Source organism: Mesoplodon densirostris, chromosome 2 (genome assembly GCF_025265405.1).
Source record: "Mesoplodon densirostris isolate mMesDen1 chromosome 2, mMesDen1 primary haplotype, whole genome shotgun sequence".
NCBI lineage: Eukaryota > Metazoa > Chordata > Mammalia > Artiodactyla > Ziphiidae > Mesoplodon > Mesoplodon densirostris.
Genome location: NC_082662.1, coordinates 123,816,316 through 123,831,686, shown reverse-complemented (window position 1 = coordinate 123,831,686; position 15,371 = coordinate 123,816,316). Strand labels below are relative to the sequence as shown.

The 15,371-nt window shown below is 36.4% G+C and overlaps 1 long non-coding RNA gene across 1 annotated transcript; it reads left to right on the top strand.

Moving 5' to 3' along the window:
* Positions 1-3,782: 3,782 nt before the first annotated feature.
* LOC132483111 (uncharacterized) lies at positions 3,783-13,969 on the top strand. Its single transcript, XR_009531049.1, has 4 exons — positions 3,783-4,028; positions 4,288-4,357; positions 6,299-6,483; positions 13,643-13,969. It is a non-coding gene; the product is annotated as an uncharacterized LOC132483111 (long non-coding RNA).
* Positions 13,970-15,371: the final 1,402 nt, after the last annotated feature.

Sequence of the window (15,371 nt, the reverse complement as noted above, 5' to 3'; positions counted from 1 at the left end):
AGTCATCTATTGATGGGCACTTGGGTTGTTTCCATGTCTTAGCTATTGTAAATAGAGCTGCTATGAACATTGGGGTGCATGAGTCCTTGTGAATTAGAATTTTTGTTTTTTCTGGATATATACCCAGGAATGAGATTCCTGGATCATATCGTAGCTCTACTTTTAGTTTTTTAAGGAACTTCTATACTGTTTTCCATAGTAGCTGCACCAATTTACATTCCCACCATCAGTGTAGGAGGATTTTCTTTTCTCCACACCCTCTCCAGCATTTATGATTTGTAGACTTTTTGATGATAGTCATTCTGACCAGTGTCAGGTGATACCTCACTGTGATTTTGATTTGCATTTCTCTTATAAATAGCAATGTTGAGTATCTTTCTGTGTGCCTCTTGGCCATCTGTATGTGTTCTTTGGAGAAATGTCTATGTAGGTCTTCTGCCCATTTTTTGATTGAGTTGTTTGTTTGTTCGATATTGAGTTGTATGAGCTATTTGTATATTTTGGATAATAACCCCTTGTCAATTGCATGGATTGCAACTAATTTTTCCCATTCCATAACATGTATTTTCATTTTGTTGAAATTTTTTGCTGTTCAAAAGCCTTTAGGTTTGATTAGGTCCCATTTGTTTATTTTTGCTTTTATTTCTTTTGCCTAGGGAGACTGATCTAAGAACATATTGCCAAGATTTATGTCAGAGAATGTTTTGCCTATGTTCTCTTTTAGGAGTTTTATGGTGTTTTATGTCTTATATTCAGGTCTTTAAACAATTTTGAGTTTATTTTTGTATATGGTGTGAGAGAGTGTTCTAATTTCATTGATTTACATGTAGCTGTCCAGTTTTCCCAACCCCACTTGTTGAAGAGACTGTCTTTTCTCCATTGTATATTCTTGCCTCATATGTTGAAGATTAATTGACTGTAAGTATGTGGGTTTATTTCTGGGCTCTCTATTCTGTTCCATTGATCTGTATATTTGTTTTTGTGGTGATTGGCTCATTTTGAATCAGCTCTCACTCAAGATCAAATCATCTATAACAACACATGGGAAAAAAGGGGCAGGTTTACAAACATGGCCGATTAACCTCACACCTGTTGTACGTGTGCTGTTCTCAAAGAAGAGAGATATGAGCTAGGAGGGTCCCTGCAAAATCCTCTACAACATCCCTTGTAATTTGTACCCACTGCCACTTAATCCATCTTTAGGGAATCTTTACACTTTGCCCTTATAAAGGGACTTTGTCAAGCACAATAATTGTGTCAATTAAACTTTAGCAAATTGGACATAAGATTTGGATTCTGTAGGGACTGAGTCATTTAAAAGGATCTTGTGACAAATAATTTTAAATTAAGAAATAGTATTAAAAAAAGCAGCATTAATTTATATGTTCTCTAAGAGAATGTTTTTGCTGTTTAGATTTTCTGAAAGCAAGAACACTGACACTATATTCATACCTTTTCTTCTGAATGTTATTTTCCTTACAGAACCACACACAGAATTTAAATAGAGCACTTAGGGGAAATAATACTAGTAATGGCTAGGATTTCCACCCAACAGAAAAAATATATATATATGTTTTTGGTAAATCAAGAACAGAAATATACAAGGACAAATAAACATAATATTAAAGAGTTCATGTATAAATATTTCAAAGATGTTAAAATTTTATTATTGATAAGTTTGGATAAAGGACAAAATATTTATGACATATATAAATTGCTAAAAAGATTCAACATTTCATACTTATTATGATGCCAACTATGTAAAATATACATTTTTTTGTGAGAGAAAACACCAAAATATTAAAAGTAGTTATGTGGAAATAATTATACTAAGGACTATTAGCATGGTTCTCTATATACCTATATTTTCAACGTAGCTTGTCTTACTTTTTTAATGGAGGTGGTTGCAGTATTTATTTAGTTGGTTATTACTTTTTTTTTAACAATAGGCTTTATTCAGATTTAAATAGCTTTTCCTATATTGTCCTTTGTCTGTTCTAGGATCCAATCCAGGATTATAATGTCACAGTTAGTCATCATGTCTCATTAGTTTCTCCAAGCTGTGACAATTTCTCACTCATTTTTTTTGTTTTAATGGCCTTGACATTTTTTAAGAGTACTGGTCAGGTATTTTGTAGAATGTTCCTCAATTTGGGTTTGCCTGATATTTAGACTAGGCTTATGAATTAAGACTTTATTTTTTCAACCAGTTTTAGATTTACAGAAAAGTTGAGCACAAGCATTATTTACAATTGCCAAGAAGCAACCTAAGTGTCCACCAAAAGATGACTAGATAAAGAAGATGTGGTACATATATACAATGGAACACTACTCAGCCATAAAAAAGAATGAACTTTTGCCATTTGCAGCAACATGGATGGACTTGGAGGGCCTTATGTTAAGTAAAATAAGTCACACAGAGAAAGACAAATAGTGATGATATCACTTATATGCGGAATCTAAAAAATACAAAAAACTAGTGAATATAAGAAAAAAGCAACAGACTCACAGATATAGAGAACAAACTAGTGATTACCAGTTGGGGAGTAAGAGGTACAAACTATTGGGTATAGAATAAGCTACAAGGATATATTGTAGAACATGGGGAATATAGCCAATATTTTATGATAACTACAAATGGAATATAACCTTTAAAAATTGTGAGTCACTATATCATACACTTGTAACATATAATATTGTATAGCAACTATACTTCAATAAAAAAAAATTTTTTTTAAGTTGAGCAGAAAGTACAGAGAGCTCCCATATACTTCTCCGTTCCACCCAATGGAAACTAATTTTAAAGACTCATAGAGCTGGGTAGGACCTTATGGATCATGGAATTCCAAACCATTCACTCTATAGATGAGAAATGTGAGGCTCATATACTGAAGCAATTTGCCTGAGGTCACACAGTAGTGGGGCTTACTTAGAAGACACATTTTGGGTGTGTTTTTCAATTACTTTTAAGTTATTTCTCTGTAAACTAAGGAGTGTATTTGTAATAAAAGCGTTAAATTCAGAAAATTTTATATAGCTTTTTTTTTTAACTTGTTTTAATTAGAGAACTTGGAGACTGCCTTGCCTTAAATTTCTCTCAGAAACAATGCATGTTGACAGTAATTCTTCCAGCAAAGAGTCAGGGAGAGCCAGCATCTGGTTTTAAATAGTTAGCACAATGGAATAAAGGCCCTGGTGAATGTATACAGACCTTCGTTGTTTACACAATCTAAAGCGGCCTTTGGGATGGATTTTTTTCCCTTCTCTTATGGTGACTAATCAAGAAACAGATATTTTCTGAGAAAAGCATCTTGGTTTTGGACAATGATTTTCCAATTTGCAAAGGCCTCAAAGGCTATTTGGCAAGTAAAGCTCAGCTCTGGGTTGTCTGTGAAATTACTGATTGTCTTTGTGGTTTTCCACGTTTTTGTACTAATGTTCTTTCTCAGTCCAATGTCTTTCTCCTTTTTTGGTCTGCAAATTGCACTCTCTGCCTCATGATCTAGCAGAACGTTTGTTCCCAGATAATGTCAAGGAAAATGGCCAGAAAGTAAACATCACAAGTACAACAGCTTAGAGGTAAAAAATGTATTACATTTTTCTTAACATAGCCCAGATGAAAAACAATGTCAAGATGCCTCAAATTTACTTTGGCTCAAAATCCTTATCTTCCTAGAATATAGCAAAAAACCAAAACAAAACAAAAAAAACAAATCATGAGCTCAGGTTACAATCAGAGGAAAGTTAGATTCCCAGCTCACACTTAGTCTGGTTCAAGATCCTATAGATGCTACAGCCCTATGACCTCTTCACCAACAGGCACCAAACTTCCATCTCTGCTACTAGTCTTTAAAGCCACATAGACCGTGCCTGATGCTTTTGTCACCACGAGGGCACTTTTTTTGCTGCTGATACTACTGCAGCTGCCACCATTACTCCAAGGAGCCATTTCTGCCACAAACAGAAAGATTTTCCTCTAAAGACAGCAGCTCTTTCAGCCCCAACACAAATGCTTCTTTTATTCACCTGTGAGTACAATGTTTCTTTCCTTCATCAGTTAAAGAATATAACTAAATCCACTTTTGCAGGGATACACCCTTGCCTCCCTGTCTCACTCAGCATATTCTTTAATGCCCTTGAACCAGCAACCTGAACTTGTTTGTCTTCCAGCGTTCTCATACCCAAGGCACTTTATCCTTCTCCACACCTGGTAGTGAGGTAAGCTTCACCTTCCCTTTCTTTCTTGGCGAACTCTTAAGACCCTGATGTATTTATTTGTCTTTTTAGGTGGACTGAGAAATCACACAAAAACAAGACTTTGATGTTCTGCTCTGATGTCTAAGAGTTCCTATGCTATGTGAGTAGATCAGACCCTGACTATACTATTCTGGAAGGTCTGTCACCTCACTAGATTTAGAAACCCCAGTATATAGGAGAGAGATCTAGAATGTGGATTCTAATGAGAAATTTACTATTCCTGACTCAGTTTCCCCTTTAAATTGAATATAAACTTTAAAAAAATACTGTAGGCAAAGCTTGCTTTGGGAACTTCTTGTCTCCTTTTTGGATCTTTTTCTCAACTCCTGCTGTCCAATGTTTCTTTTAAATGATGCCAAACATTTGGATAGTTAGCTGGATTTTTCAGTTTTGCACCCAGATGTTTGGAATCCTGTGGACATTGTCAAAGATTTGTTTATTATCATCCGGCTTGTAATCACACTGTGTCTGCATAATCTTCATCTTCCAGATGAAAACTGAAAAAGCCAGTCAGTCATCCAGATGTCTCCGAATATCTGGGTGTTCGTCATTGCCAAAGAACATCTGGATGGCTGCAATTTTTTTTTAAAGTTTTTATTTGAGTCTTTGGCACAGACACAGTCTTGGGTTTAGTTGCTCTGGATACAGCACAATAAATAGTCTTAATGGGATGGGTAGATATTTAGCAGGGAGATATTCACAATGTTCCTGTGGTTAAAATGCCAGTCACTGGTCTGTACAACTGGAACATCATCTCCATCTGAGAAAATGTTCAAAGGAAGTAACACAGTGACCCTCAGTGCTCTCTCCAGAGGCCCAGCAGGATCAGGGGAGTTAGAAAGTGTGTGCCATCTGCATTTGTGTGGAGAAAACCTCCAAGGCTAGAGATGCAACTCAGAGAAAAAGAAAGATGAATGAACCTTAGCACAATTTATAGCTCAAAATATAAAGTTGGGAAATAACCATCTGTCATAAATATAACCAGATATCTAAATAAATCTTGGGAATTTTTTTTTACCTCTTTGAGGCAACTGTAAAATGAAAGAGCTGGATTAGATGATTATTAAATTCTCTTCCATCTCTGGCAGTTGATTATTCTAGAAAACCTCTGTGCCCATTGTACAAAGGAGGTGAGAATACAGAAACAGAATGGCATGGCAGTTAAGCTTGCAACCTTCAGTCAGAAAGATTCAGTTCACAGCCTAGCTCTGCCCCTCACCTGCTCCATGAACCCAGGAAAACTCCTATAGCCTCTTGAGGCTTGCTTTTCTTGCCTTTACAAATGTAATGATTTGGAGCATTGATGTAAGGATTAAATGAGGCAACATATTTAGAAAGAGCTTACATAGTGCCTGATGTACCACAAAGCTCTAAAAAAATAAACTCAATGCAGACTTAAGATTCATCTTTTAATTAATGTCTGGAGTGAATCCGGAATTCAGAAGAGAGAACGGCTGGATTTAGAAAGATGGGAGTCACACAGAAAAGAGGAAAAAATGGTAGAAAGTTAGGACCAGAGATGTGAGATCAGAACCTAAGATACTCCAATATGAAAGGTAGGGTGGAGATGGATCAGCTTGTAAGGCGGAGGGAAACCAGAGGGTGTGGTGTCCTAAAAATCCAGAGAAAAGAGAGTTTTCAAGAAAGAGGGGGTAATTTGCGGGGTCACATACTGCTAATTGGTCAATGAGGTGAGACAGAGAAGCGTGTGTTAGAGTTGGCATAAGGGAAGTCGTCCTCGTTTACATTCCTTCAGAAGCGAACCCAGAAACAAAGATTCAAGCGGAAGTAGTTTACGAGGTGAAGGTAGGGAAGTGGGGAAGTGAGACAAGGGAGGAACGAGAGCCAGCTGCTGGTGTGGGCTGCTGATGATTAATACGCCAGGGGAAACTCCAGAAGCCACTGTAAAACACACTCCTCAGAGGGTTACTCCACAGGAGGGGAACTATTTAATGTCAAACCCCGTCAATCATTGTTTGAGTCCTGCTCCAGCGTTGAGGAGAGAGCATTGATTTGCTGGCATTTCTGGTTTTCTGTGTAGAGGCGATTTGGACTACGGTAGCAAGAAAGGAGCCTTGGGTAAAGAAGTGCAGGTGCTGTTTGGAGGTGGAGCTTGCAGGCTCTGGAGTCGTAAGAATGTGGAGGAAAGGCAATGTCGGTGGAGTGACGGGACAGAAACCAGACGAAAATGGGCTGAAGAGTGAAGCAAAATGATGAGATGGAATGGTATGTGCTGACAATTGTTTGAGAAGGTTAAGTTATGCAGATGAAAAAATAGATGGGCAGTTAGTCATTGTGAGATAGGGTTTCAAGGGGAGGTGTTTCCCTAGAGTATATTTTCATGGTGATTGAAATGACCCCACAGAAAGGGAGAGACTAATAATGAAAGAGAACTGGAGTGAAGCCCTTGAAAAGGGCAGAAGGGACCAGGGTCTTGTGCACACATAGTGGCATTTAGTTTAATAGATATGGCTTTTCAATTCTCTTGGATGCAAAGGAGAAGTTGGGTGCACGTAGATGCATTGACATACAGTTTCTGTTGTTATTTTTTTCTTTTTGTTTTTTCTTTTGTTTTTGAACTATAGCTGACCTACAACATAGTTAATTCCTGTCATACAATATAGTGATTCCGTATTTTTATATATTTCAAAATGATCACCACAATAAGTCTAGTTACAATATGTCACCATACAAAGATATTACATAGTTGTTAATTATATTCCCCACACTGTACATTTCATACTCATGACCTTTATTTTGCAATTGGAAATTTGTACCCCTTAATCTCCTTCACCTATTTCTCTTCTACCCTCCACCCTCATCCCCTCTGTCAACCAACTGTTTGTTCTCTGTATCTATAACTCTGTTTCTGGTTTGTTATATTTGTTCATTTGTTTTTTTAGACTCTACATATGGGTGAAGTCATACAATATTTGTCTTTCTCTCGTCTGAATGATTACATTTAGTATAATAACCTCTAGGTCTATCTACATTGTCACAAATGGCAAGATTTCATTCTTTTTTATGGCTGAGTAATATTGCACTGTGTGTGTATGTGAGTATATATATATATATATATATATATATATATAGGTAAAATTATATATATATATACCATATCTTCTTTATACATGATGAGCACTTAGGTTGCTTCCATATCTTAGCTATTGTAAATAATGATGCAGTGACTATAGGAGTGTATATGCCTTTTCTGATTAGTGTTTTCATTTTCTTTAGACAAATACCCAGGAGTGGAATTTCTGGATCATTATGGTTGTTCTCTTTTTAAATTATTGAGGATCTCCATACTGTTTTTCATAGTGGCTGCACAAATTTACATTCCCACCAACAGTTCGTGAAGTTTCCTTTCTCTCCACATCCTTGCCAACATTTGTTATTTGCATTCTTTTTGATGATAGCCATTCTGACAGGTGTGAGGTGATATCTCATTGTGGTTTTGATTTGCATTTCCCTGATGAATAGTGATATTGAGCATCTTTTCATGTGCCTGTTGGCCATCTGCATTTCCTCTTTGGAAAAATGTCTCTTCAGTTCTTCCCATTTTTAATCATGTTGTTTGTTATTTTCACGTTGAGTTGCATGAGCTGTTTATATATATATATATATATTTGATATTAAGCTCTTATCGATCATATAATTTGCAAATATCTTCTCTCATTCAGTAAGTTGTCTTTTTATTTTGTCAATGGTTTCTTTTGCTGTGCCAAAGCTTTTAAGTTTAATTAGGCCCCATTTGTTTATTTTTTGCTTTTATTTCTTTTGCTTTAGGAGACGGAGCCAAAAAAACATCACTAAGACTGATGTCAAAATTTTCCTTACTGTGCAAAAGCATTTTAGTTTGATGTTACATTTTTGCCTTTGTTTCCCTTGCTTGAGGAGACATATCCAAAAAAACATTAGTAAGACCAATGTCAAAGAACATACTACCTATGTTTTCTTCTAGAAATTTTATGGTTTCAGGTTTTACATTTACGCCTTTACTACATTTTTAGTTTATTTCTGTATATGGTGTGAGAGAGTAGTCCAGTTTGATTCTTTTGCCTGTAGCTGTCCATCTTTCCTAATGCCATTTATTGAAGAGGCTCTCTTTCCCCATTGAATATTCCTGCTTCCTTTGTCATGGATTAATTGACCATGCAAGTATGGGTTCATTTCTGGGCTCCCTATTTTGTTCCATTGATCCATACTGTTTTGATTACTATAGCTTTGTGGTATAGTTTGAAATCAAGGAACATGATTTATTCTTTCTCAAGATTATTTTGGATATTCAGAGTCTTTTGTGTTTCCATGCAAACTTTAGAATTATAGTTTCCAGTGCTATGAAAGATGCCATTGGTATTTTGACAGAGATTGCATTGAATCTGTAGATTGCCTTGGGTGGTATGGTCACTTTAACAACATTAATTCTTCCAGTCCATGAACATGGTATGTCTTTCTGTCTGTTTGTATTGTCTTCAATTTCTTTCATTAATGTCTTATAGTTTTCAAAGTACTGATCTTTTACTTCCTTAGCTAGATTTATTCCTAGGTATTTAATTCTAATTAATGTGATTGTAAATGGGATTATTTTCTTAAGTTCTCTTTCTGATAGCTCATTGTTAGTGTATAGAATTGCAACATATTTCTGTATATTAACATTGTATCCTGCAATTTTACTGAATTCATTTGTGAGTTCTACTAGTTTTGTTGTTAGTGTTTTTAGGATTTTTATGTGTAGTGTCATGTCATCTGCAAACAGTGATAATTTTACTTTTAATTTCTTATTTGGATTCCTTTTATTACCTTTTCTTGTCCGATTACTGTAACTAAGACTTCCAATGTTATGTTGCATAGAAGTGGCAAGTGTGGGATGGAGAGGCAATGTTGCAGTTGGCCATATCTGCACCCTGGGTTTGATTACCAACTTTTATTTGCCTGCATGGTATTTCATCTGTTAAATTGGGCTAACAATACTGACTTTACAGGATTTATACAAAATGTTTGATAAAATAGTGATAAAATCTGATGAAATGAGAAACACCTAACCCAGTACATGATTCATTATTATGATTCATAAGACACACTGCAGAAATCCTTGTAACACACCCATGTAAAGAGCTTAGTAAACTGAACCAACTAAGTTATACCACTGATAACTAACTTTCTATTCCATCTTTATAAAGTCTTTTTTTTAACATATATGTTTTCACTGACTTCTCATAAGAACCTTATGAAACAGGAAGTGTTGTCTTCAATTCATATTTCTGAATGAGCTGTAGAAAAGTAAAGTGAATTGCTCAAAACAGTTTGCTAATTTAGAGCTGGGCCTTGAACCAAATCCTCTGCTGTGAAAACCTGAGGCTTTCAGCATTACCCCTCAAATCTTTGATATTTCACACATAGGGCACCTGTCCAAACAGCCCCAATTCCAGAGAGGACCTGAGAAAACAGGTGAGCTTTCCCAAAGTTTGCCTTGAGGACCTAAGGGAAACGTCTCATTCTACTCTTAGTAACACCCAGTTCAGCTGTACATGTTAAAGTGCAGCTATATGAGATGTTTTATCAGGTGTCATTTGTACTCCTAGTAAGAAAAACTTTCCAGTGAACATACTTAAGGTACTACTATTTGTTCTCTTATTAATGGAAACTAAGCAGCAACTTTACCCTGCGGCAGTGTTGTCACTTGGATCATTTATGTCTTGTTTTTCGACTAAAAGTAAATTCACAAGCAACTGAGAAAAAAGAAAGACTGCTTTCACACAAAAAATTACCATCTTAGAAAGAGAGCTAAAACTGAAAGTGTATAGGCATGGCAGGAGAGAATTCTTGGTCTTTTGGACGTTATCTCTGCTTTTTTAGCTAGAAGATAAATCCAAACTGTAGCCTTCACTTTGCTTGAGGGGGAGGGGTGGAGGAGAAATAGGTCAAAAGGAAAACTGTCTTTCACCAATCTCAGTGTTTGTTGGAATAATATATAGCTGTTTCTATGAAACACAAAAAAGGCTTTTGAGATTTTGAAAGTGATTACATTGACACTAAGGTCAGTTTGGGGAGTGTTAATGTTAAGTCTTCCAAATAATGAATTGGGCTATCTTTTAAACACAGCTTTTTTTTATTTCTAGGAATTTATCCTTTTCCTTTAAGTTTTCTAATTCGTTGATTTATAGTTATTCATAGAAGTCCCTTACAACTCTTTTTGTTTCTGTAAGATCTGTGGTAATTCCACTTTCATTCTTGGTTTTAGTAATTTGAATCTTTTCTCATTTTTTCTTTGTCAGGCTGGCTAAAATTTTATCAATTTTGTTGATCTTGTCAGAGAAGAAACTTATAGTTTATGGACTTTTTCTGTTGCTTTCTATTCTCTATTCCATTTATTTCATCTCTAAAATCTTTATTATTTCTTTTCTTCTGTTTGCTTTGAGTTCAGTTTGCTCTTCTTTTTCTAGTGTCTTAAGGTAAAACATAGGTTATTGATCTGAGATCTTATTTTTTATCATAGGCATTCTCAGCCCTAAATTTCCATCTAAACTCTACTTTAGCTGCATTCACAAGTTTTGGTATGTTTTATTTTCATTTTCATCATCTAAAAATGTTTTCTCATTTCCATTGTGATTTGTCCTTTGACTCATTGATTACTTAGGAATATTTTGTTTAATTATGCATATTTTTGAACTTCCCAAATTTCCTTCTGTTACTGATTGCTAATTGTATTTCCTTGGGGATAGAGAACATACTTTGTATGATTTCAGTCTTTTTATGTTGATTGAGACTTGTTTTATGATCTAATATATATTAGGTGTTGGAGCATATGTATATATATCCTGGAAAATGTTCCATGTGTACTTGAGAAGGATGTATATTCTGCTGCTGTTGGGTAGAGTATTCTATAGATGTCTGTCAGGTCTAGTTGGTTAATAGTGTTATTCTGTAGTGTTCTCTAGTGTTGTTCTTCTATTTCTTTCTTAATTTTCTATCCATTTGTTCTATCCATTGTTGGAAGTAGGATATTGATATCTCAAATTATTATCATTGAATTGTCAAATCTGCCTTCAAGTCTGTCAGTTTTACTTTATGTATTTTCAGTCTGTTATTAGGTGCTACAAGCCTTGATTAATGTTTAACATTCTAAAAAAGTTGACTCTGACAATTTTTGCCAGTTTTCTCATTGCTTTCATGGAAGGGAGCATTTTCAGAGGTCTTTATTCCACCATTTTTTTTTGCTGACATCACTCTGAGATAATAGGTTTTGCTGATGGATTTCATGTTGTTTGTGAGAAAAAGAGAGGAGGCAAGGATTTGGGGCCTGAACATTTATTAATATGACATTACCATTTTTTTAATATGGGGAACTAGGAAGATCAGATTTTAAAGGGGGAGGGTCAGGAGTTTAGTTTTGGGCATATTTTCTTTGTCCATTAGCCGTACAAAAAGAGGTGCCAAATAAGCAGTCAATTTACCAGTCTGGAGCTCAGGCTAGAATTCCAGGCTGCAGGTGTAAAATTGTAGGCAAAGACCAGAAGTCTCTGTCTCTCCAGGCACTTATGTTTCCTCTTAAGATCCCTCAGGACTAGGAAAACTGTGCTACATACTGTCCCTCAAACATACCAAACACTGTTCTACTCTTTTGCTTTTGCTTGAATCCTTCTTCCTGCCTAACAGACTTTCTTGCTCCTTGTTTAAAATTGACCCTTTTTAAAAAAACCAGTTGGAATTCTCTATATCACAAGCCTTTCTCATTAATGGAACCTTCAGCTACATGCTTCCCCTCTACATTACTCATTGCCAGAGCACCTTCATTCAGCACACTTTTTACCATGAATACATTTGTCTTCTATAACATTTATCACCTTGATCATACTGTAGTTATTTTTTACGTATCTGATATCTTCTCTCATTGAACTCAGATCCTTGAGGCCAGGACTCCTGAAATCTATTCATCTTTATATTTCCAGATCCCAGCATGGTGTTTAGCATATAGAAGGTACTCAATAAATATTTCTGAATGACTGTGGGTATGCTATGTGTTGGCTTCTATGTTAGGCAATCTTCCATTTTAACAAAACATAATGGATCCAAAACTGAATTCATTATTGACTTTCAACAAATCTGAGCATGTGGCACTGCCGTTTGCTTATTACTAATGCTTGATACTCCTGTACCCTCTTTCACTAGTCTCTCTCCTACCTCCACCCACTCTGTCTAGGCAATATTAAGTCTTTTCAATTCTTCATCATAAACCTTTCTTCAATCCTCCTACTGCTATCCCCACTGCCACTCCTTTCTTCTAGACTATCATTTCATCCAGGTTACTTTCTTTACATCCAGTCTCTGGTTATATCCAGAGACTTCCCTTTCTCCCCTCCAATCTCTCCACTCTGAAGCCTGCATTATATATCTGATGTGAGAACTGTATCCTGATCCCTACTGCATGATACTCTTTAATGATCCCCATAGTCTCCAGTTAAAATCCAAATTCCTTAATATGGTGTCAAAGATAATTCTCATCTCCATTCTCATCTATCACCTCTTCATCCTACTGAACTATTTGCATTTGCCAAGGGCATTGTGCCTTCCCCTGCTACCAGGTTTTGCATATACTGAAAAAACAAAACAAAACAAGCAAACAAAAAGGAAATAATTGACTCCTCTTTACCTAGGTAAGGCCTACTCTTTTCCTGTGTCTCATCTTAGATGTCAGTTCCTCTAGGAAGTCCTTCCATGTTCACTCAAAACTGAGTTAGGAACTTTGTCTATCTGTTTCCACAGCACCTACTGCTTAAGCCTTGGTAGCACTCATCACACTACATTGGAATTGCTTGGATTGTGTTTTTCTTGTGGTGTGGTGGTTATCATATATATAATTTCCTGATACCAAGCAGGTGCATAGGAAGCACTGATTGTTTCATGAAAAAATATTTATGGAATTTAATTAATCTGCAAATACTAAGGGCTAACTATAGTTTTCATTAGCAGCCTTAACTCTCAGTCCTCCTTCATAGAGTTTTCCTTCTGCTGAGAATGAAGACCAGATAAGAAAGAAAATGTATGAATATCCACAAATGTGCAAATTTAGACATGGGAAGAACTTTGGTAGATCCTATCAAGGCAACACTCTCATTTTACAAATGTGAAAGCTAAAGCCTTAAAAGCTTCAGTGACTTATCTAGGGCCAAAGTGGTGATATTTAGCAGAACAGAGATGGAAATATCAATCTCCTAACCCCTCCTATCACTGTCTGCCCATGCAGCTGTATGACTTCTGGAAGGTCATAGGAACACTAGTCATCAGGGCTGACTAATGAAGTCTGCCCACTGACTCACCGTTGAGTCACAAGACCTCGCATGACTTGGGAGGACTGGAAAACTGATTGTGTCTGTTCTTGTAGGTAATCATTTCTCCTCTGGCGAGACAATGCTGGCACCTCCACTAAGGCACCCTGCTGAGCTAAGTTTGAGGAAGCACAGAGCCCCAAGTGCTCACCATCATCCCTGCAGATGGGATATGTTTGCATCAACCTCGGAGTTTTTCCAAGGCTTTGCACTTTCTTCTATGACTTACAACACAGCAGATGTACCATACTTTGTATGAAAATTGGATTATTTAAAAGAGATTTTCGGAAAAGAAAACCCATTTTCAGGAATTCTATGTAACCTAGAAGATTGTTTTTCAAAAAACTCCGTAGTACCTTGCTTAGTAAATAAAAGCAGTGGTTGGGCCAGAAGTCTTGTAATCGTTTTTCCATCTCTGAGATTTTGTGAGAATATTGTTAGCATAAGTAATCACATATCAATTTCTCTGCTTTTAGTGAGCCCGGATTCTTGCTGGCATACTTGGAAGGAAGGAAGACCAGGATAAGTTTGGTGTGTCCTGTCTGCCAGGTACCTCATGTGCATTAATATAATTCTCCTGATATTACCATGAGGTGTGCTCTGCACTTTACAGATGAAGCTGCTGAGATTCAGAGATAATTTATGGCTTCACCAAGGTGAAGCTACTGGTCCTTTACCACACTTTGAGTATCAAGGATCTGGGTCATTGTTGACCTTGACAAGAAGTCAAGTTCCACTGGAGTGGTGGAGAATGAAAGTCATATTGGATGGGGTTGGAGAGAGAATGGGAGTTTAGGGTGTAAAGACTGAAAATGTAGACAATTCTCAAAGACTCAAAAGGTCTCACTCTCTTTCTTTTCTCTCTCTGTCTCCCCCCACTCCACTTTCCCTTTCCGTCTCCCTCTCCCCTCCCCCCCTTTCTTTCCACATTAGTGTGCACTTGCCTCTACGTGTGCCTGCACAAATTCATCCTCCTAGTCATAGTCCCATGAGATGATTGCTATGATTCTTGAGGAAATATCAGATTTGTCCTGCAAAGCTCCAGTGGACCAGTCCCTGGGCCATATCCTGGAGTGACCTTGGCATTAGAAAGGCAGAGTATATGACCTTCAAGCTGCCATGAACTTTTTGTGTTTGCCACACTGTTGAAGGCATCACAGGGCCACTCAGCAGACTGCTAATCATGATATTCCTTTCCAGAGACCCTCTGAGCTCAGTTATTTTTGTTACGGGATATTTTGTGGAAAGTGCTATGTATAAATATGATATGTTTAAATTATATATTGCTTATTACTAGATATCTTAATGGGCTTTTTTTCTTTTAAAGCACATTCTACTACTCACATGTCTCCAGCGTTACCAGGACTCTGGTGTCAGGCTGCCAGTGTCAAAATCCAGCTCTAACATTTATTCGCTGTGTAACTTTGAGCAAATTACTTAATTCCCTAACATTTTTGTTGCCTCACCCACAAGGGTTAAAAGCACTCAAAAGTCTGTTAAGATGATTTTAAGAAGGTATCAAATATAAATACTTAGCATAGGACTTGGCAAAGAAAAAAGCTATCATTTTTATCTATTTTATGTCTATACATAATTTAATGTGTAAGGCATGAAATAGTCAATGAAGAGAACTGGATTTCTATTAACTATCAAATTAGGTTGACTTTATAGTGGTTCTATGGAATGATCAAAAAGGAGATGTTAATGATGAATAAAATATCATCTTTAGCCTCAAAATAGCAAACATAAAAATTTGCTATAAAAATAGCAAACATAAACATGTAT